We start from the raw sequence: 23541 nt of genomic DNA, 5'->3' as shown, positions 1-23541 counted from the left end.
ATGATAATCACCCAAAGTTCATAATTTAACTTAGGTTTCACTCTTGATAATATATATCCTATGGATTGGAACAAATGTATAATGACACACATCCATCATTATAATATTATACAGAGTATAATCAAATCCTCTGTGTTTGGCCTTTTTATCCCTATCATCTCCTCAACCCTTGGCAAGAGACATAATTACTGGATCATACGATCAGAGTCTGATTAGTTGTGTAAGAAATCAGGAGACTGTCTTCCAAAGTGGTTGTACCATCTTGCATTCTCACCAGTGATGAATGAGAATAACTGTCTCCACATGCCCATTAATATTGGTGTTGTCCATGTTCCAGATTCAAGAAAAGTATAATCTCACAGTGCTCTTAAGAGCAAGGCTTGAAACTGCAGTGTCACTTCTGCCATATTGCACAGTCAAGGGAAGTCATTAGGACAGCCTAAACTAACATCTTGATGTGTGGGAGTGGGAGCATGTGTTTAAGAGAAGAAAAAGAAGTGATAATTATTATCTCTTACTCTGTCAACCACAATCTATTATGCATTAGGTTTTAATAAGTCAAGCATAATTTGGTATGTGGTTAATAACTAAATACTAGATTAACAAAGATGTCCAGAGGAAAAACAAAGTCGAATATAGAATAGGTGATCCAAATAAAAATCAATGGTACACTGATAGATATAAATCTCACTTCTATTTGTCATTACTTTAAATGTAAATGGACTAACACCTATTATAAAACTGAGATTTTCAGATTGGCTTAAAAGAAACATATGCTGATTACAAGATACATATCTCAAATGTAAAGATAAACAATGGTTGAAAATAAAGGACAAAGAAATGTATATCATTAAATCATTATCTGCAGAAAAGTTCATAAAGACTTTAAGGCACAATGCATTTCTAGAAATAGAGAGACCACCTGATGGTATGGCCGATATAGAGAAAGCAACTTGAGGGCAAAAGAATCAACCTGGAAAATACTATATTTAAATTCTGCATGCACTTTATCACAATTTCAAAAATATTTAAGCAAGAAAATCGATAAAAACAAAAGTAGAAAAAGAACAAAATCCACACCACACCTGCAGAGAGAACAAATATGAAAAAAATCAGCAAAGTTAGAGCTCTGAGCAACACAATTAATAAACTCTATTTGACATATGTGAACCACTGCAAGTGACAATAACAAAATATATACTCTTTTCATGTTCATGTGATCACATAGTAGATGATAAGGCTCAACAAATTTGAAGCATCAAGACAAAATGGTCAAAGGCAATAGAGAAATGAACCCAGAAATGATTTATGGGTATTAAGGAGGGCATTGTTATGATGAACACTGGGTGTTCTATCTAATTATATCTAATTTAATCACTAAATTCTACTCCTGAAACCAATATTACACTATATGTTAACTAACTTGAATTTAAATAAAAACTTGAGGGGCACCTGGGTGGCTCATTTAGTTAAATGTCCGACTTCGGCTTAGGTCATCATCTCGCAGTCTGTGAATTCTTAACCCCCTGTCGGGCTCTGTGCTGATGGCTCAGAGCCGGGAGCCTGTTTTAGATTCTGTGTCTCCCTTTCTCTCTGTACTTCCTCCACTCGCACTGTCTCTCTCTCTCAAAAATAAATGAAGATTAAAAAAATGTTTAAATAAAAACTTGAAACAAAACAAAACAAAAAAGAAACTAATCCAGAAGTTTATTGCATGCTAAATGAATAATCACCAAATGCTTGAAAATTAAATACACTTTTAAATAACTCAAAGTAAAAAAAAAAAAAACAAAAAAACGGCAATTACAAACTACTTTGAATTAGGTAATAAAAATTAAATCAAAACTTGTGGTAAACTGAGAGGAAAATGTATAGCCTTAATGCATAAGATAGAGTAAAGTGTCTTAGGGGTGTCTGGGTGGCTCAGTCAGTTAAGCATCTGACTTTTGATTTTAGTTCAGGTTATGATCTCATGGTATGTGAGATCAAGTCCCACAACAGACTCTACGCTAACTTGGGACTCTCTCTCTCCCTCTCTCTCTGCCCCTCCCTTACTCACACTCACTGTCTCTCAAAATAAATAAATAAATGAATAAGCATTGTTTTTAAATGTCTTAAAAAGTGATCTAGATATTCATATCAAGAAGTTAGAAAACAAAAAACTGAGAATTGTACCCATGGAACTTAGAGGAAGGAAATAGAAAATAGAAAACAATATATCATGAAGAAACAACATTGCCAAATTTGATTCCTTGAAAAGACTGAAAACATTGTTTAACAGAATGATCAAAAAAAAGTGAGAAAGAAATAAACAATATCAAATATTAAAGGAAATATCACCAAAATATAACAAAGGTATACTAAATACAATATGTTTGAAACAATTTTTCTAATAATTTGAAAATTTAAAAGAAATGGACACATTTCTAGAAATGCATAACTTTTAAAAACTGAAAGAAGTAATAGGAAATCTGAGTTTTCAACACTGATTTAAAAAAATAAATCTGTGAATAAAATACTTCCCCCAAATAAATCTCCAGGCCCACATGCCTTCTGCAACGATTTTCTTCTAAACATTTACTATGGATCTTAAATAGTCTTTTAGAAAATTAGAAGAATTGTTGAGGGTTTCCATGAAGCCAAAACACTTTTACTTCCCAAAGCTGACAAGTACATTAAAAGAATAGTAAAGTATCTTCTGAGAGCCAGGAGCTGGCCTGGAGCTGGCGTACTTCAACAAGGCTTTGGTGTTGCTAAGAACTTGCATAGCACCCACAGAAATACCAGGGTGCTCTTCTTCATAAATAATTTAATATCAACATCAGACAAGACCCCTCTGGGAACTCAACAGATCAAGACAAAATAAGACCACTCCTTATTCACATATACAATATGAGAGAACAATGATATTGTTCAGACTACAAAAATGGCCAAACATTCCCATTTCTGGCTAATAAAATTTACTGCTGCTTCCTTATCAATGACAAAGTTAACCTCACATTGCCCTTCCTGTCTCCTAAATTAAGAAATATTAAGATACCAATTAATAGTTGTATCTCCACTTCTTAATCTAGAGCAGCTTTCCAATCTAGGGCAGAGTCTTACTTTCCTAAATCTTCAGAAAAATCCCCTGATACAAAACAATTGCTACGTAAGCAAAGGCTATTATTGTGAAGCAGCTTGAACTACTAACTATTCATTCACCCTTATAGCAACAAGTCAACAAATGGGACTGTATTCACATACAGGTGAGTTCCTCATGATCCTTTTTTTTTTTTTTTTTTTTTTTAGGACATTGACATTGAGCATCTTATATATTTGATCTTAGCATTTTGTAAAATGGTGTGAGAGGTGTGAAATGAGATTAGGGAGTTGGGAGAAAGGAGAATGCCATCAATCAGAGGCCCTAAAGGATTTTAAGGAGGGTAGTGTGATAATTGCTCTTGACTTTTATCATTTTATAACACTCCCCACCCCCTACCAACTCAGACACAGTACAGATTTCACATTATACTAGTTGAAGAATGAAGCAAAATTCATTTCTTACTGATTTGATCTGACTCTAACATTAATTTTTGTCTACCAGCTCAATTGTCAGGCTTACTAGAGTCACTGAATGGGTGGGCTGTTTGGGTTAAGCAATTTTATAACTGTCTACTTTTTGGGTATTTTATCTACAGTCCTATTCATTCCAAACTAGCTGACATTGAAAATTATTTGATACAAAAAAAGGAGTAATTCTGATTAAAATCTGACAGAAACTTTATTTTGTGGTAACAAAACACAAGCCTCTTCTCTAATCGAATCCCTTCCCACTCTTCCCCTAATTGGCTTTTTGCTGATCACCAAATTTGTCAATTATGCCCCTACCTTCTGGCCTTGTTCTTACCATTCCCGTTGTTCAAAAAACTCTCTGGTTTCTGCTCAAATGTGAGCTGTTCTGACAACATTACTTACAGTGCCACCCACGGACTCTGGTCACTGTCTGACTCCGGGGCATCATCACACTTTTTAAATGCATGTGTCAGTATATGGTCAGATTTTGTCCTAACACATCATAAAATCTTGATACATGTTTGATGATATATAAATTAGTTAAAAAGAAAAGGTGGAAATCCTTTTCAAACAAAAGCTGGTATCATTCTGTTTCTCTTCTTTTCTGTTAATTCTGAATATACTATTGTGTTTTTTTTTTTCAAGTTTGAGATAAGTGAAGTAAAAACAATATAAATTACTTAAAGCATGAAACCAGCTTCCTTTACTACTCATTTTCTTATTTTTACTTCATACAGAGCATACATAGCTCCTAATTAATAGGTATGCCCTAACCTGAGAAGAAGATACTTAAAAAAAAAAACTTTAATCAAATATTTTCCCTTATCAATCTTCAAAGCTTTACTGATATCTGGAGGTGGAGAGGCTGTTGGAACGCAGGTTCATTTTGGCGTGGTAAATGATCTTGAACATTCATGATAGTTTCTATTTACAGAAATTTTAACTCTTTTATAAGTTAATGAACAAAATAGCAACTTGCCATCTTATACTATATCACAAGATAAATTGAAGGAGATGGGCTGTTTTCACCTTCCTGATGCAACTCAAATGTGATAGATGAAATGTCAGAGCATTATAATAAATGCAAAGGCTAATAGCCTATTAATCCTACTTGATATGTGATGGAGCAAATTAAGAAAGATTATTTCTGCACTGCATCTACTTTTAAGTTTTCTTTAGCATCCTCACCAGTTAAAAACAGTAGACTCAAAGTTTACAATCTATGCTTTATCTAATATAGCAAATTGATTCATAGGAATAGGAGGTAGGGAAGTAGAACTATTTAAATCAATTTACTATTCCATAGTAATATTTAGAGAATAAGGTATATTTAACATATAGATATATCTGTTATAAATATGTGTTTCTATTTTATATATATATATATATATTCATTCACATATATATTGTTATGTCATATATGTTTTATGTTATATATACGCAGAAAGTATGTTATGTATACACAGTACTTAAGCTTGACTTAAGTACTTCTTTGAGAAATGGAAGAATATAATTTTTTTTAAAAACTCAGGTACTACAGGGGCGCCTGGGTGGCTCAGTCGGTTAAGCGGCCAGCTTCGGCTCAGGTCATGATCTCTCGGTCCGTGAGTTCAAGCCCCGCGTCGGGCTCTGTGCTGACAGCTCAGAGCCTGGAGCCTGTTTCAGATTCTGTGTCTCCCTCTCTCTGACCCTCCCCTGTTCATGCTCTGTCTCTCACTGTCTCAAAAATAAATAAAATGTTAAAAAATTAAAAAAAAAAAACTCAGGTACTACATTTGTTATTATTTATAAGTGATCAAATATTACTGTGCCACAAAATGTTGCCTTCAGTTTTCTCTAAAGTAGAATGATCCCTCTAATTATATTAAATGTAATGATACCTTAAAACACTTATATTTTATATTGATTTCTTGTCTGTTCCATAATCATATGCCTGCAATATTCATTGTAATGTATGTTTTAATATTACATATGTGTTTCTGATATGTGCATTGGCATGAGCATGTAATATATAATATAGTATATTATAATATAGTAAAATATAGTAAAATATAGTATAATATTAGTATAATATAATATAATATAATATAATAATATATGATATAGTACATGTAATCTGGTATTTAAACTAAAGAGTTGAGGAGTGCCGGAAGATGGCGGCGTAGGAGGACGCGGGGCTCACAGCGCGTCCTGCCGATCACTTAGATTCCACCTACACCTGCCTAAAGAACCCAGAAAACCGCCAGAGGATTAGCAGAAGGGAGTCTCCGGAGTCAAGCGCAGACTAGAGGCCCACGGAAGAGGGTAGGAAGGGCGGCGAGGCGGTGCGCGCTCCAAGGACTGGCGGGAGGGAGCCGGGGCGGAGGGGCGGCTCGCCGGCCAAGCAGAGCCCCCGAGTCTGGCTGGCAAAAGCGGAGGGGCCGGACAGACTGTGTTCCGACAGCAAGCGCGACTTAGCGTCTGGGAGGTCATAAGTTAACAGCTCTGCTCGGAAAGCGGGAAGGCTGGAGGACAAAGGGAGGGAGAGCTGCTGAGCCCCCGGACGGCAGAGCTCAGCTTGGCGGGGAACAAAGGCGCCAGCGCCATCTCCCCCGCCCATCCCCCAGCCAAAATCCCAAAGGGAACCAGTTCCTGCCAGGGAACTTGCTCGCTCCGCGCAAACACCCAACTCTGTGCTTCTGCGGAGCCAAACCTCCGGCAGCGGATCTGACTCCCTCCCGCTGCCACAGGGCTCCTCCTGAAGTGGATCACCTAAGGAGAAGCGAGCTAAGCCTGCCCCTCCAGCCCCCGTGCACCTTGCCTACCCACCCCAGCTAATACACCAGATCCCCAGCTCCACAAGCCTGGCAGTGTGCAAGTAGCCCAGACGGGACACGCCACCCCACAGTGAATCCCGCCCCTAGGAGAGGGGAAGAGAAGGCACACACCAGTCTGACTGTGGCCCCAGCAGTGGGCTGGGGGCAGACATCTGGTCGGACTGCGGCCCCGCCCACTAACTCCAGTTATACACCACAGCACAGGGGAAGTGCCCTGCAGGTCCTCACCATGCCAGGGACTCTCCAAAATGACCAAACAGAAGAATTCCCCTCAGAAGAATCTCCAGGAAATAACAACAGCTAATGAACTGATCAAAAAGGATTTAAATAATATAACAGAAAGTGAATTTAGAATAATAGTCATAAAATTAATCGCTGGGCTTGAAAACAGTATACAGGACAGCAGAGAATCTCTTGCCACAAAGATCGAGGGACTAAGGAACAGTCACGAGGAGTTGAAAAACGCTTTAAACGAATTGCAAAACAAAATGGAATCCACGATGGCTCGGCTTGAAGAGGCAGAGGAGAGAATAGGTGAACTAGAAGATAAAGTTATGGAGAAAGAGGAAGCTGAAAGAAAGAGGGATAAAAAAATCCAGGAGTATGAGGGGAAAATTAGAGAACTAAGTGATACACTAAAAAAAAATAATATACGCATAATTGGTATCCCAGAGGAGGAAGAGAGAGGGAAGGGTGCTGAAGGGGTACTTGAAAAATTATAGCTGAGAACTTCCCTGAACTGGGGAAGGAAAAAGGCATTGAAATCCAAGAGGCACAGAGAACTCCCTTCAGACGTAACTTGAATCGATCTTCTGCACGACATATCATAGTGAAACTGGCAAAATACAAGGATAAAGAGAAAATTCTGAAAGCAGCAAGGGATAAACGTGCCCTCACATATAAAGGGAGACCTATAAGACTCGTGACTGATCTCTCCTTTGAAACTTGGCAGGCCAGAAAGGCTTGGCACGATATCTACAGTGTGCTAAACAGAAAAAATATGCAGCCGAGAATCCTTTATCCAGCAAGTCTGTCATTTAGAATAGAAGGAGAGATAAAGGTCTTCCCAAACAAACAAAAACTGAAGGAATTTGTCACCACGAAACCAGCCCTACAAGAGATCCTAAGGGGGATCCTGTGAGACAAAGTACCAGAGACATCACTACAAGCATAAAACATACAGACATCACAATGACTCTAAACCCATATCTTTCTATAATAACACTGAATGTAAATGGATTAAATGCGCCAACTAAAAGACATAGGGTCTCAGAATGGATAAAAAAACAAGACCCATCTATTTGCTGTCTACAAGAGACTCATTTTAGATCTGAGGACACCTTTAGATTGAGAGTGAGGGGATGGAGAACTATTTATCATGCTCCTGGAAGCCAAAAGAAAGCTGGAGTAGCCATACTTATATCAGACAAACTAGACTTTAAATTAAAGGCTGTAACAAGAGATGAAGAAGGGCATTATATAATAATCACAGGGTCTATCCACCAGGAAGAGCTAACTATTATAAATGTCTATGCGCCAAATACCCGAGCCCCCAGATATATAAAACAATTACTCATAAACATAAGCAACCTCATTGATAAGAATGTGGTCATTGCAGGGGACTTTAACACCCCACTTACAGAAATGGATAGATCATCTAGACACACAGTCAATAAAGAAACAAGGGCCCTGAATGATACATTGGATCAGATGGACTTGACAGATATATTTAGAACTCTGCATCCCAAAGCAACAGAATATACTTTCTTCTCGAGTGCACATGGAACATTCTCCAAGATAGATCATATACTGGGTCACAAAACAGCCCTTCATAAGTTTACAAGAATTGAAATTATACCATGCATACTTTCAGACCACAATGCTATGAAGCTTGAAATCAACCACAGGAAAAAGTCTGGAAAACCTCCAAAAGCATGGAGGTTAAAGAACACCCTACTAACGAATGAGTGGGTCAACCAGGCAATTAGAGAAGAAATTAAAAAATATATGGAAACAAACGAAAATGAAAATACAACAATCCAAACGCTTTGGGACGCAGCGAAGGCAGTCCTGAGAGGAAAATACATTGCAATCCAGGCCTATCTCAAGAAACAAGAAAAATCCCAAATACAAAATCTAACAGCACACCTAAAGGAAATAGAAGCAGAACAGCAAAGGCAGCCTAAACCCAGCAGAAGAAGAGAAATCATAAAGATCAGAGCAGAAATAAACAATATAGAATCTAAAAAAACTGTAGAGCAGATCAACGAAACCAAGAGTTGGTTTTTTGAAAAAATAAACAAAATTGACAAACCTCTAGCCAGGCTTCTCAAAAAGAAAAGGGAGATGACCCAAATAGATAAAATCATGAATGAAAATGGAATGATTACAACCAATCCCTCAGAGATACAAACAATTATCAGGGAATACTATGAAAAATTATATGCCAGCAAATTGGACAACCTGGAAGAAAAGGACAAATTTCTAAACACCCACACTCTTCCAAAACTCAATCAGGAGGAAATAGAAAGCTTGAACAGACCCATAACCAGCGAAGAAATTGAATCGGTTATCAAAAATCTCCCAACAAATAAGAGTCCAGGACCAGATGGCTTCCCAGGGGAGTTCTACCAGACATTTAAAGCAGAGATAATACCTATCCTTCTCAAGCTATTCCAAGAAATAGAAAGGGAAGGAAACCTTCCAGACTCATTCTATGAAGCCAGTATTACTTTGATTCCTAAACCAGACAGAGACCCAGCAAAAAAAGAGAACTACAGGCCAATATCCCTGATGAATATGGATGCAAAAATTCTTAATAAGATACTAGCAAATCGAATTCAACAGCATATAAAAAGAATTATTCACCATGATCAAGTGGGATTCATTCCTGGGATGCAGGGCTGGTTCAACATTCGCAAATCGATCAACGTGATACATCACATTAACAAAAAAAAAGAGAAGAACCATATGATCCTGTCAATCGATGCAGAAAAGGCCTTTGACAAAATCCAGCACCCTTTCTTAATAAAAACCCTTGAGAAAGTCGGGATAGAAGGAACATACTTAAAGATCATAAAGGCCATTTATGAAAAGCCCACAGCTAACATCATCCTCAACGGGGAAAAACTGAGAGCTTTTTCCCTGAGATCAGGAACACGACAGGGATGCCCACTGTCACCGCTGTTGTTTAATATAGTGCTGGAAGTTCTAGCATCAGCAATCAGACAACAAAAGGAAATCAAAGGCATCAAAATTGGCAAAGATGAAGTCAAGCTTTCGCTTTTTGCAGATGACATGATATTATACATGGAAAATCCGATAGACTCCACCAAAAGTCTGCTAGAACTGATACATGAATTCAGCAAAGTTGCAGGATACAAAATCAATGTGCAGAAATCAGTTGCATTCTTATACACTAACAATGAAGCAACAGAAAGACAAATGAAGAAACTGATCCCATTCACAATTGCACCAAGAAGCATAAAATACCTAGGAATAAATCTAACCAAAGATGTAAAAGATCTGTATGCTGAAAACTATAGAAAGCTTATGCAGGTAATTGAAGAAGATATAAAGAAATGGAAAGACATTCCCTGCTCATGGATTGGAAGAATAAATATTGTCAAAATGTCAATACTACCCAAAGCTATCTACACATTCAATGCAATCCCTATCAAAATTGCACCAGCATTCTTCTCGAAACTAGAACAAGCAATCCTAAAATTCATATGGAACCACAAAAGGCCCCGAATAGCCAAAGTCATTTTGAAGAAGAAGACCAAAGCAGGAGGCATCACAATCCCAGACTTTAGCCTCTACTACAAAGCTGTCATCATCAAGACAGCATGGTATTGGCATAAAAACAGACACATAGACCAATGGAATAGAATAGAAACCCCAGAACTAGACCCACAAACGTATGGCCAACTCATCTTTGACAAAGCAGGAAAGAACATCCAATGGAAAAAAGACAGTCTCTTTAACAAATGGTGCTGGGAGAACTGGACAGCAACATGCAGAAGGTTGAAACTAGACCACTTTCTCACACCATTCACAAAAATAAACTCAAAATGGATAAAGGACCTGAATGTGAGACAGGAAACCATCAAAACCTTAGAGGAGAAAGCAGGAAAAGACCTCTCTGACCTCAGCCGTAGCAATCTCTTACTCGGCACATCCCCAAAGGCAAGGGAATTCAAAGCAAAAGTGAATTACTGGGACCTTATGAAGATAAAAAGCTTCTGCACAGCAAAGGAAACAACCAACAAAACTAAAAGGCAACCAACGGAATGGGAAAAGATATTTGCAAATGACACATCGGACAAAGGGCTAGTATCCAAAATCTATAAAGAGCTCATCAAACTCCACACCCGAAAAACAAATAACCCAGTGAAGAAATGGGCAGAAAACATGAATAGACACTTCTCTAAAGAAGACATCCGGATGGCCAACAGGCACATGAAAAGATGTTCAACGTCGCTCCTTATCAGGGAAATACAAATCAAAACCACACTCAGATACCACCTCACGCCAGTCAGAGTGGCCAAAATGAAGAAATCAGGAGACTATAGATGCTGGAGAGGATGTGGAGAAACAGGAACCCTCTTGCACTGTTGGTGGGAATGCAAATTGGTGCAGCCGCTCTGGAAAGCAGTGTGGAGGTTCCTCAGAAAATTAAAAATAGACCTACCCTATGACCCAGCAATAGCACTGCTAGGAATTTATCCAAGGGATACAGGAGTACTGATGCATAGGGGCACCTGTACCCCAATGTTTATAGCGGCACTCTCAACAATAGCCAAATTATGGAAAGAGCCTAAATGTCCATCAACTGATGAATGGATAAAGAAATTGTGGTTTATATACACAATGGAATACTACGTGGCAATGAGAAAAAATGAAATATGGCCTTTTGTAGCAACATGGATGGAACTGGAGAGTGTGATGCTAAGTGAAATAAGCCATACAGAGAAAGACAGATACCATATGGTTTCACTCTTATGTGGATCCTGAGAAACATAACAGAAACCCATGGGGGAGGGGAAGGAAAAAAAAAAAAAAAAAAAAAAAGAGGTTAGAGTGGGAGAGAGCCAAAGCATTAGAGACTGTTAAAAACTGAGAACAAACTGAGGGTTGATGGGGGGTGGGAGGGAGGGCAGGGTGGGTGATGGGTATTGAGGAGGGCACCTTTTGGGATGAGCACTGGGTGTTGTATGGAAACCAATTTGACAGTAAATTTCACATATTAAAAAATAAAATAAAAAAAAAAATAAACTAAAGAGTTGAGATTATTTTGATGCTGAAATTTAATTTTAAAACAAGAGAGTAGGGGCACCTGGGTGGCTCAGTTAAGCGTCTGACTTCAGCTCTGATCATGATCTTGCAGTCTGTGAGTTCCAGACCCGTGTCGGGCTCTGTGCTGACAGCTCAGAGCCTGGAGCCTCCTTTAGATTCTGTGTCCCTTTCTGTCTCTCCCCCTCCCCCACTCTGTCTCTCAAAAATGAATAAATGTTAAAAAAAATTAAAAACGAGAGTACATGATGACTGTGGGAAGTCTTTGCATCTAAAATATTAAGAAAATTCTCAAAAGAATGATGAAAAAATGGTTTTAAATTAAAATGTTTTAGCTGTTGCTTCTATTCAATGCAGTAAGAATTTATGTTTTTTAGTCTGTCCTAAAAACTATAGCGAATCTAGTAATTTACAAATTCAATATATAATATCCCAAAAAATAACAATCATTATCTGATGTGTGGATATAGTTTCTGAGTGATCTGTCTATTCCTAATCCAAACATGTCTGAATCTGAATTTCCATTATGAAATTATTTCAGAAGTGAAATTACATTTATTTAATTTTTCACTCATTGTAACTTGCTGGATATGTCAAATCTTACAATCATAGAGATTGTATTGCCTTGCACTGTAAAATTCTTATTTTTTGTTTTAGTCTTTAGTCTTTTGATGGACTTTTGGGTTTTTATGATCTCCTAGGACACATTAAAATTTTCATTATGTTTAAGGTTTCGGAATTCTAATTTTTTTTTTTTTCTTTACTCAATCAGAGGTCCTGCAGACAAATAGTTTCATTGTTATATAGGCAAGAGATGACTACTGAGGTTTAAACTTTTCAAACCAATGCACCAATGTGGTTAGTCACTCAATTGACTAAATGAAAGACATTTTACAGTCTTGGATTCCCAAAACTCTAATCAAAGTGGCCTAATTTTAATCTTAAAGAAGTTAAGTATTAGAGAATTAGAATATGATAATAATGTCACATGGCGAAATTTAATTTATCCTATTGAACCTTGTTTCAAAAATTAATATGTGATTAAAAGAGATTGTCAAAGTGAATCATAGAAAATGGAAGGCTCAGGTCAAAATCGAACAATTTATTCATCAAAATTCAGGGTAAAGAGCCACTGTGTTGTGAGGAAAAAGGACAGAACTTTAACAAGCTTCCCAATTGCCTGGGTGGAATATTTCTCAAAAATAGTCAGTTCTTCTTGCTCTAGATTGATGCTTTGTAAGAATCCTGCTAATTATTATTTGGTTTTCCATATAGAGTGATATTAAAAAGAGCTTCCAATTTAGATAATATAAGCATTGTGGAAATTTGTAGAAAAGTTAATTTTTACTTCTAATAAATGAAATACCAATTATAGTTATATAATTTAGTCTCTTAGTGTGTTCTATTGCTGTGTTTCCTCCCAAAGTATAATCATTTCTAGAGTATAGAAAGACTACTCTTCAGACTACAAAAAATGATTCATGTACAAAGACAATGTCATATTTGGAGTGAGCTTTGTGGTGCTCCTCGTAAGATATCTAAACCTACTACGTTCTTTTTCAAACTTGAAGGAGGTGGTGTAGATCCAGGGCTGGCTCGTTGAACTTGATTCTGGCACTGTAATAAACTTCAATGTAAGGGATGTGTACGAAGGAGAAGCAGGAGGAAAATGAACTTTTAGTGAAATGTGTATATTATATGCTAACAGGTCATTTGAAAACAGTGAACATTTGGAGTGACCTTGGTGGATAGGAAGAATAAAATTTCACAGAACAGTGCCAACTCTCACCCTTCAGTGCTAGTCCAACACCTATTCTAATAAATAACTCTTCGGCCCATAATATAGTTTCTGTGAATTGCTTATGTTGATGGTGTGCAGCATGTCATTTACATTCCATGATAAATAATAAAACATCTCTGGTGCCATAGCACTTCCATTATGCTCTCTATTACATTATGTGACCAGGTTGAAATTGAATTTCAAATTTAAAATCTACCCTGGCTTATTGCAATTTTACAACTGAACTTGAATTATTTAAACTTTTTTTCATGGCACTTTTAGAGACCACAGACCAGAGTGTAATTGCTAACTAATTAGGTAATATGTCTGAGTAAAAGGCACAAACTGAAACAGATGGAAAGTTATAATATTGCTCTGATAAAGAACTGATGGATTAATGTGTTCTTTACCTATAATACATTCAATATTCTTTCAAATTATCAGTAAAATTGCTTTAAACATTATATTGAATACCACATTGAATTTTGTTCTTTGATGCATAAAAAATCATTTTTTTCTTCTGATTTTGAGTAATATTTCACCCTTTATCCAATTAGACCAAAGAATTTATGTGATCCAAATAAACTAGCTGCATATATGAGCAGCAGTATTTCAAGGGGCATATGCCGTCAGTGATTTATCAGAAAACCTTGTTAACTTGTAAGGATGATTCATAGGTTACTGCACTTAAAAGAAAAGCAGAGTGTGTGAGAAAAACCAAGTATAGAGGCTGGCTTTTGAATTTTTATTAGTTTTAGTAACTATCAACACAATCAATTCCCTAACCCTTTTCACTATGAAGTCTCTGTAAAATATGCCACTGCACAGTGGTATCTAATATTAATGATTTAATCACCTAAAATTTGGTACTCATGGATTGCTCTTGATTTAACATTAATTATTGTTACTTTTATTGTTATTATTATTTAGTAAACCTTTTACTATACATCTCGAGCACATTGCAAAAAACTGCACACTTAATGCATTTGATTTTCATAACAACACAATGAGGCAGGAGCTCTTATTATTGACATTACATCTGTAAGTAAACATAGGTTTATGGAAGCTAAGACAGGTAGAGAGACACAGAAGCAACCCCACCTTTTTTTCCCACTGACTTTAAATCATTATGCCCCAATTTCTCATTTTATGTTCAGATAATTCTTACTTTCAAATTCAGATTATAAATGTGCTAAGTGGTAAGGTTACATTATATACATATTATTTCTTTTTCCCACAGTTCTTACAGATAGTATTCCTAATTGATTGCTTGACTAGTCACTTTTAAATATTGCTTTGGGTTGAATTGTGTCCTCCTCCAGTAACTGTGAATATGAACTTATTTCAAAATAGGGTCTTTGCAAATGATCAAGTTAAGATGGGGCCATTAGGGTGGACCCTAATCCAGTATCACTGGGAAAGATTTTGACTGAAAGAGACATGCATACAGGGAGAAACCATGTCAACATGAAGGCAGATATCAGAGTGATACATTAAAAAGCCAAGGAATGCCAAAGATTTCCAGCATACCACCAGAAGCTAGCACAGAGGCATGGAACAGATTCTCCCTAACAAGCCATCAGAAGAAACCAATTCTGTCACCACCTCGATTTCAGACTTCTAAGTCTCCAGAACTGTGAGACAATACATTTCTGTTAAACTACATACTCAGTTTGTGGTAGTTTGTTAGAGCCATCCAAGAAAACTAATACAAACATGCTGTGTTCCTTTGCTTGGAACAAGAAATATACTACATGTAAATATGTTTTATGAAAAATATGAAAATAAATTACTGATATCGTTTATTTAAAATGGCAGTCTTTTTTGGCCTATGAATTTAAAAATTAAAAATACAGTATTTAATAGTTAAAATACATATTTTTAAAATCAAGTGACTATATTACGTGTAAGATCTAACTAAAAGTCCCATAATAAAATTAAATTTCTATTTACCTCTTTGACTTTGGAAATTAAATGTAATCATGTATTTAATGTAAATGTTTTGATTTACTGAACTGCAGAGAAAAATTTGTTGTATAAAATTTCCTAACTGTAAGTTTTCAGTTATATTTGGTCCTTTCCAAGTGTCCTAATTTTCAAGGAGATTTTAAAATAATGACCAGACATACTAACACAGCAGCACATTTTAAAATTCACTCAATACAAATAAACAGTTATACGTCTTGGCAAATGATTTTAAAAATAGAAGAGTAGTTTTAGAAGAAACTGGATTTTCATTTGGACCCAGGATATATTTTATTTAGGCCTAGAACAATGCTTGTTTTCATACCTAAATTGAATTTGGAAAAATCCAGGCTGCTTTCCAATAACAAGCATTAAGAAAGCAATTCCATCCTTGGTCTTGGGTTTCTTAAAAGCAAACTCCTTTGTTTATTTTCTATGGGATATTACTACCAGTTTTTGATCAACTGTAAGAATCTATACATTAAAAATTATTTCAAGACTTTTCTGAGAACAGTGTTGAACAGAAAATGCTGATATGGAAGGTACTGAGCAAAAGTCACTAATGAAATACATAAGTCAGTAATTTTCATTGTAGGAACATAATTGTCTAAATTCATAAGAATAACGTCAACTTTATTTCATTTTAATAGAAAAAAATTGAATTTCCTATAGCCTTCTTTGACATTAAACCAGTTGTTCTATAGAGAATCGCACTTATTTTAATTATAAATGCCCTTTTTCTATGTGAAATGCTAAACTCACATCTAATTTGTTTTAATTTCATGAAAAATATTCATTAAAATACTGATAATAAGGAGTCACTCTCAGAAAGAGACACAGAACTTTCACCTCTAACCCCAGTAAATATTTTCAAACTTAATCAAAATCAACAACAATAGTTCCTTCACCTCTGCTCCAAAGCTTCTTAACTGTTAGCTTTCAAACCTAATTTAAAATAAATTGATAAAGGGGCGCCTGGGTGGCGCAGTCGGTTAAGCGTCCGACTTCAGCCAGGTCACGATCTCACGGTCCGTGAGTTCGAGCCCCGCGTCAGGCTCTGGGCTGATGGCTCAGAGCCTGGAGCCTGTTTCCGATTCTGTGTCTCCCTCTCTCTCTGTCCCTCCCCCGTTCATGCTCTGTCTCTCTCTGTCCCAAAAAATAAAATAAACGTTGAAAAAAAAAAAAAATTAAAATAAATTGATAAAATAGGGTTTTAAATGTTTTCTAATTCATTTTGATTTTTCATTTTAATGAGCACTCTAGGAAGTCATTTTAACTTTCTGAAAACTTATATTACATATGTAATTCAATTTACTCTTTGACAAACAAAATAGACTGTATGTAAATTATATTAGAGTATTAATATTTTGTATTGAATATTGTTTAGTATGCTTTCAACAATATATGAAAAATTTACCAGACTTTCCTTTTATTCATTTGATCATTTCAACCTCCTTACATGTTAGCAAATTAACGGTAATTCACATCTAATTATGTCATGAAAATTTGTATATCTGATCATGACCATACATTTCCTATGCTTATGACTAAAGTATATATCTTACTTATAAACATATTACATAATTTTTTTCTCATTTGATTGCATCAAAACTAATTGTAGAAGTTAATGAAAAATTTATAAATGTCAGAGAAATTCTGACTTGGTCCAGTTTATGAAAACATCCCTTTAAGACATTATATGTTTTGTCTCTTTTCTTGCTGCATATCTCTTTCTTCTTTGCCAAGTTGGAAAAATCCTTTTGTCTGTATAAAGATCAGTATTTTTGTGTATGAAGTAGACAAGCTTGACTGAATACTAATGAAAACATCTTCTATTTGTGTTTAGTAATTCTATTTTTGTATAGGAAGATATGGACTCCATTAGAATTCAAGAAATCAAAGCAAATATTTAAACTAGATTTACATAACAGAGAATAAATTTATAAAATTTAATAAGTTTGTAGTCAATATATGTTACCTTATGCAATGGCAAACATAGTTTCACATAATCACAGTGGCTGTGAGATTATTTACATTGTCATAGTAGGGCTACAGGCATCAAACAAGGAAAAATGCGATAAGTTATGTCTAGCAGAGAGCTGTTAACCAGCCGTAGGAATCAATGTGCAAGGGGACAGAGCAGCTACCAAGACCTGAAAAAGGTTTGAATGGAAAGGCCCACTCCATAGTGGTCAATACGCTACTGCTCACTATTCAGTTGGAAGGAAACCAGGGAAATGGATACCTTTGAGGATACCCTGCCCAGCCTTTGTCTCCCGAAAGTGATTCATCCTGATGCCCCAAGTTCAGATCCTGTCTGTGTTAATATCTTCACAGGGTAAATCAATTTTTGTCTTTGGAGTAAAAAGTCATGTTTGATTGCACTGCCCTAGGGAGAACATTTGATTTTCTAGCTATTCATTAAACAGAATTTCAATTAATTCTATTATTTTCAGTCCTTCCATCCCCTTCATTAAGTCTCTGATATCTATCAAAGTAAACTAAGACAACACATATCAATTAATTTCTTTTTAGACATACATATGTTAGATGTCTAATTTATATACAAGGAAATATGCATGCTCGCTTTTGTCTAGAACATAAGGGCATGTTTTAAATTCCTCAAGAGACCTCCAAAAAATGGTAGTGTCTTAAGTAAGAGAGCCACTGAGATCGTGCTACATGATTAAGGCTACTTAGATTTGGAGCTAGATTATCAGGTTGAAAATCCAAGTTCTCTCATTTCTTAGCTGTGTGATTATGAGTAACTTTTTAATTCTCTGAGCTTCAATTTTCACACATAAAAGTAGAGCTTCACTGTAATCAATAGAGATATTGCATATTACATTCAGTATAGTGCCTGGAAAATTAATTTAGCCATGACTGTACTTATAACTAGATTTGTTTTGTTTTGCTTCATTTTATATTGGATCATCTGAAGAAAAAAGATCACTGGCCACCAGGAATGAATTGGAGCAAGCTTGTTATAGAGGCAGAATTCTAAAGACGTTTGCATTAGTTACCTGTTGCTTCTGTAACAAATTACCACAAATTTAGTGGTTTAAAACAACATAAAATTATTATCCTTATAGTTCTGGAGATCAGAACTCTGAAATGCTTTTCACAGAGTTAAAATCAAGGCCCTGGTAGGTGTTGGCCTTCCTTCTGGAGATTCTAGGAGAAAGTCCTTGAGAGAGTCCTTCCCTTTTTCCCAGCTTCCAGAGGCCACCTGCATTGATTGGCTTGTGGTACTTTCTTCAAAGCTATCAGTATAGCACCTTTCATTCTCTCTCTGACTCCAATCCTCTGCCTTTTCCTTCAATTATAAGGAGATTTGTTATTATACTCCCCCCACCCTGATAATCCACTGTAATATCCCCTTCTCAATATCCTTAATTTAATCACATCTACAAATTTCTCTTTGCAGGGTAAGATAACATGTTTATAGGTTCTGGAGATTGGAACATGGACACCTTTGGGTAGCCATTATTCTGTCCATCATAATTCAGTCAAAAACTAATCTTTGTACTGCTGTAAATGAACTTTGCAGAGGCAATTAAGACTAATAATTAGCTGAACATAAAAGAGGAATATAATCTTGGATTACCCCAAATATAGCTACTTTTGTCTATTTATGATTGTTTATTTTTCAATTTCCCTTTGAACCATGTTAATATATATGTGAGATTTTACAAAATAGATGTCAAATAATTCCTCTATATTTACTTATGTCCTTCTATGACTAATGGAAATACACACCACATCAATACCTTTTAAAGATTACATATATATATATATATATATATATATATATAATGTCATGTAATTTTGATAAAGAATTAACAGAGCATTTAAGAATAGATTTTAGTTCCAATTTGGCTAAATCTTTCTTGAAAATAATTCAGAGGAAGTCACTATATCAATGAAAGACTATTGTCCTCATAATTATACAAGTTAGCTAAGTACAGAGTTTCTCAAAATCCGTAAGAGTTATGGAACCGTGTGGGGGATAATTGTATTATATCAATAGTTCCCTCCTCCCCTATTAACCACACCTCCTCACCAGAGCAAATTCTTCTTTTTTTTTTAAATGTTATTTATTTATCTATTTTTTTAAAGAGAGAGAGACAGAGAGACAGAGTGCAAGCTGGGGAGGGACAGAGAGAGGAGACACAGAATCTGAAGCAGGCTCCAGGCTCTGAGCTATCAGCAGAGTCCAAAGCAAGGCTCAAACTCAAACTCAAACAAACTGCGAGATCATGACCTGAGCCAAAGTCTGCCATTTAACCGACTGAGCCACCCAAGCTCCCCAAGCAAATTCTTTTCTCATTGAGAGCTGATATTGTTTCAGTATTCCTTACAGGAAGAATAAATACCTTCCTGTACTAAACGTGTAGATTTGAAATTACATGATGTTTTCCTCCAAATTATAAAGAGTGTATTTTAGGTATGAGTACCTGGATGGCTCAGGTGGTTAAGTGTCCGACTCTTGGTTTCAGTTCATGTCCTGATCCAAGGTTCCTAGGTTCCAGCCCCTTTCTGGCTCTGGGCTGACAGTGTGGAGCCTGCTTGGGACGCTTTCTTTCTCCCTCTCTCTGCCCCTCCCATGCACACACTCTGTCTCAAAGTAAATAAAGAAAACTTAAAAAAAATAATAATGTACTGGTAATCTGTTTGCCATAACCTTAACTGAATATAAATGTATGGAATTAATGCCTTCTTTATACCATTTACACCCCTTTGGTCAATTCCGCGCGAGGACAGCCTAATTCTCCTGGCCCTTCCGCCTCTCAGGTACAATCGCACAAGGAGCGGCAGAAAAGGCAACAACGCAGTCTGGCAACAAAGCAGCCCAGCATACTAACACAAGCAGTGCCTTGATCACCCCGCCCACAGCACTATGATCACCCTGCCCACAGCAACCACTAACACAGCCAACACGGGGAGCAGTCAGCAAACTCTCCAGAATCCCTCATTTCTTTTAACAAAATTGGCTGATCCTAAAATGTCTGAAACAGAGGGCCAGTGCACAGAAAGTGAGCATGCAGAGCACAGCCTGTTTGGTCCCGGAGTTCCTCTGTCCACTTCGTCCAGTAAGGAGAGCTGGTCCTCAGAAGAGGATGAACGCGCAGGGAGATGGCAGGTTTGGGTGCTCCAGGCTGCGCGGATATTACCCCTTTAGATGTAGCTTTAGGAAACGTAAATTTAAAAGAGTCATCAAGGAAATGAGCGTCCATCACCTAGGCATTAATGACATCCCCTTGTTCTCAGACAATGTCCTCTGTGCTGTATTTGCCAGTGAAAAGTGGGTTGTAATTTCAGGTCTGTCACTTTTGTTACATTGTGTGCATTCAAAAGGAAGAGAGAAAAATATACGCGATAATCATTTTTACTTAACTAATTTTTATTTCTAGCAGGTAAATGTAGGTAGTAGCGCAGGGCAGTCTCTGCTTCTTGTACCTTGACGCACAAAAAGCTCTCCTACTACTCCCCATTTGAACCAAACAGGAAAACTGAAATCTCTGATGTAGTTGTTTTGTGTTTATGAATATTAACGAATAAAAACTGCTTGGATGGTATATATATATTGTTGTCCCACCAAATTTAGGATTTGTAAGTTATAAAGTACCTACTATGCATTTCACCAACCACCTATGTGTATACCTTAAAATAGGACGTAAGGGAACCATGAATCAATAAATTTACACATAATTTTTATTACGTAGCTCTGACGGCAGGATCATTTTCTAGCTACATGTCTTTGTAAAGTCAGCTTTAATTATTATTATATTTTTGCTTATATATATTTTTAAAGAAATTTAAGTGACAACAAAACTGAAAAGAAAGTAGAGAGTTATCATATACCCTATCTTCCTACACGTGTACAGCCTCCCTCACCATCAACCTCCCACACAGGAATGGAACATTTGTTACAATCAATGAACCAACATTGTCACACCATTACCCCCCAAAGTCCACAATTAACATTAGGGTTCATTCTTGGTGTTGTATATTTTATGGGTTCTGACAAAACCCATAATAGTGGGTTGGATGACATCTATCCACCAGTATAGTAACATACAGAATAGTTTCACTGCCCTAAAATCCCCGGTGCTCTACGTATTGTATTCATTCTTCCCCCTCACCTAATGCCTAGGCAACCACTGACCTTTTGACCTTTTCAAAAGGCCTACCTTTACTATGGAAACAGTAAAAAGATTAGCGGTTACCTAGTTGGAATCATCAGTATGTAGCCTTTATTATTTAACATCTGTTTTTAGACAAGATGTGTTATAGACTATGCATGTCTTGATCATCTGAAGATCTCATTTGAACTTTTAAAGACGAATTAATACGTTTTCTTAATCCCAGTTCATATTATCTAAATGTTTTATATATATACACATATATATGTATATAATGCATATTATAATAATACACATTATAATACATAATATATTATATACATATATAATACATATTATTTGTATATCTATACATAAGTATTATACATATGTATAGATATACATATATGTAATATATATTATATATATTATTTGAAAACATAATTTTTGAATCTCAAATAATTTAGTGAATGCTAATTCTTCCAGATAACCATTTGCATTAGTTTACGTGTGAATTTGATAGTTCACAGCTAAAACACAAGGGGTAAAGAAATAATTAAATCACTGTTATATAACCATGTATTCTTCATTATGAATGACTGTGACTGGGTAGTTTTATTATAGGATGTTAAACCTCTGATACAACTTATCTTAGATAAAGAGGAAACTTCTTCCAAGAGAATGGTAGGAAGCACCCAAAGACAATGATGTTTTTCACCCCAGGCTCAGTTATTTGCAATTCATTTACGATTCTGTCTTTGTAAACCTTCAGAAATTGATATATAGCATCTATTTAAGGAGAACTTATTAACATAAAAGGGACCAACTTGGCTCTTGAATTTCAAACGTTATCTTAATTAAATTGGTGTTCTTGTACTACATGTGCCTAGGGGCCTAGGAAATAGATGAGTTCTGTAAATCAAAATATTAATAATGCACATGAATTTTAGTTTATGAAATGTCTCTGGATCCCCAGATATCACAAGAACTATCTTAATATAGTTTGTGTTTTCATTAGGGTGCATTTTTCCATTGCTTGCCAACTTTTTGGACATTGCTCACTATTGCACTGATCTTTCAATTTTGTTTGTTCACAGTAACTATAATCAAATGTTTCTAATAGTTTATGAGTTATATAAAACATATTTTACTACAAATGAGGTAAATATATATATATATGTTTATGTGTGTGTATAAATGTACATATAAGTGCAAATATTATAATTCCTTCTCAAAGACTTGCAGGTTTTAAAATATTTAAATTTCCAGAAAGAGTGTATGGTACTACTTTCAATTTTTAATATGGACTTTTGGGTTAAAACAATGATTGAAAGTAATTGATGTCCAAACAAATATGGATATTTATTCAGTCTAGTTATTTTTCTCCTTTCTCTTTTACATAAATATCTCATTTGTCAAAGTATATATTCCTTGATTAGTGTTCTTGTATTTCATTCACCTAAGGGGTTAGGGAACTTTTGGCTTTATTATTTCAAGGTCAAAAATTAAAAATGTAATGATTTCAAAATAATTGTGCCTTTTACTAGTTATGTACACGGTATTAACTGGATTATGGATATTTGTGATCTGTTAATTGAATTACTAAATTATAAAGAACCCTAAGTGTAAGAAATATATGTCTATTGGATGTGCAGTATGCATGTAGATACACATGCAAGTGTTCTCTTTCCCATGAAATCTAATCAGAGGTTAGTTTACATAAGGTATTAAGGAAGACTGTACATAAATGAATCTGAGTTTAGATTTCAGGTTATATGTCACAATATTCATTCCATGCTTGTAAGTAATAAACATATTCCTCCAATAATTATTCTTTAAGTGCTGATAATGGCATTGTGGTGTTGTTATGTATGACACAAAGTCAAAAAATAAACTCTTCATGCCAATATGGAGATTATATTCTGGTAAGAGAGATGACTTTTTACAAAATTTAGTTAGTATAAAGTAGATAGTATAAGAGTAATAGTGGGTTGGATGATCAAAG

The sequence above is a fragment of the Panthera onca genome, chromosome C2, assembly GCF_046562875.1.
Source record: "Panthera onca isolate mPanOnc1 chromosome C2, mPanOnc1 haplotype 2, whole genome shotgun sequence".
Classification (NCBI taxonomy): domain Eukaryota; kingdom Metazoa; phylum Chordata; class Mammalia; order Carnivora; family Felidae; genus Panthera; species Panthera onca.
This window is presented reverse-complemented; position numbering follows the sequence as displayed.